This window comes from Cyprinodon variegatus, unplaced genomic scaffold, assembly GCF_000732505.1.
Source record: "Cyprinodon variegatus isolate N-32 unplaced genomic scaffold, C_variegatus-1.0 Scaffold851, whole genome shotgun sequence".
In the NCBI taxonomy this organism is placed as follows: Eukaryota; Metazoa; Chordata; class Actinopteri; order Cyprinodontiformes; family Cyprinodontidae; genus Cyprinodon; species Cyprinodon variegatus.
This window is the reverse complement of record NW_015151304.1, coordinates 116,681-117,581: the sequence shown is the minus strand read 5'-3', so window position 1 is coordinate 117,581 and position 901 is coordinate 116,681. Positions and strand designations below refer to the sequence as shown.

At 46.7% G+C, this 901-nt stretch overlaps 1 protein-coding gene across 2 annotated transcripts in view; it reads left to right on the top strand.

The window, feature by feature from the left end:
• The window catches only part of sdr16c5 (short chain dehydrogenase/reductase family 16C, member 5), a 36,910-nt gene that overhangs the window by 32,704 nt on the left and 3,305 nt on the right, over window positions 1-901 (top strand). The gene's annotated exons all lie outside the window — the stretch shown is intronic.

Here is a 901-nt window from a genome sequence, read left to right as displayed (position 1 = left end):
CTGCCAGGGGTAAGTCAGTGTGATTGCATGACACTGGTGATGGGGATGCCATACAGATTCATGTCAAAAATACCGAACTATCCCTTTAATGTAGCTCTGCTGCCTCAGCAGGAAATTCCTGGAAAAGACAGATTGAATCTGAAGGTTTAGTCTGGCAAAGGAAGATGACGATAAATGTGTTAATTTAACAATGAATGGAGAGTTTTTCTACGCTGCTGCTGACCAGCTGAGGTTTAGCCCCCCCCCCCCCCCCCGTTCCTGATGGCAGCGAATGTTGATAGAAAACAGCTGGAAGTCGTGATCATTTGGCATCAGCAGCGGGACGGCAGACTCCCTGTAATCCCTGCAGATGTGGAGCCGCCGCTGCTTAACTGGAGGCTCAGAACCAATAGCTGAGACTCACAGAGAGGAGGAACCAGCAGCACCTCCTCCTAACGCATCAGGTGGGGGGGGGACTTTAACACTTCCCTGTGGATGAAAATTAACCTGCCTTCATTTTAGAGAAGTTACTGCTGAGCGCCCCCTGCTGACAGACGAGCAGCTCATTAGCCGTTCTGCCATCAGAAACATTACAGCTATTAGCATTAGCATCAGACACCAGGAGTCTGTCAGACCTGAAGGAAACGGCGCCTCCCTCCAAGATTATATTGATGGATTTTCTTTAAATATGTTTATTTTTTAACTAATTTCTGTTTCACGTTTTCACAAAGCGACGACTTTCCTTTCAGAAGAGCAGATCATCTGCTGAAATACATTCCTGTCATCAGGAAATTTTAGATGATGCTGTAAACCAGAGGTCAGGGATTATCGGACCGCGGTCCGGATCCGGACCCACTGGCTAATCAGACCCAACCTGATGTAAAACATTTATAAATTACTGCATGTTTTCTGACAACAGTGT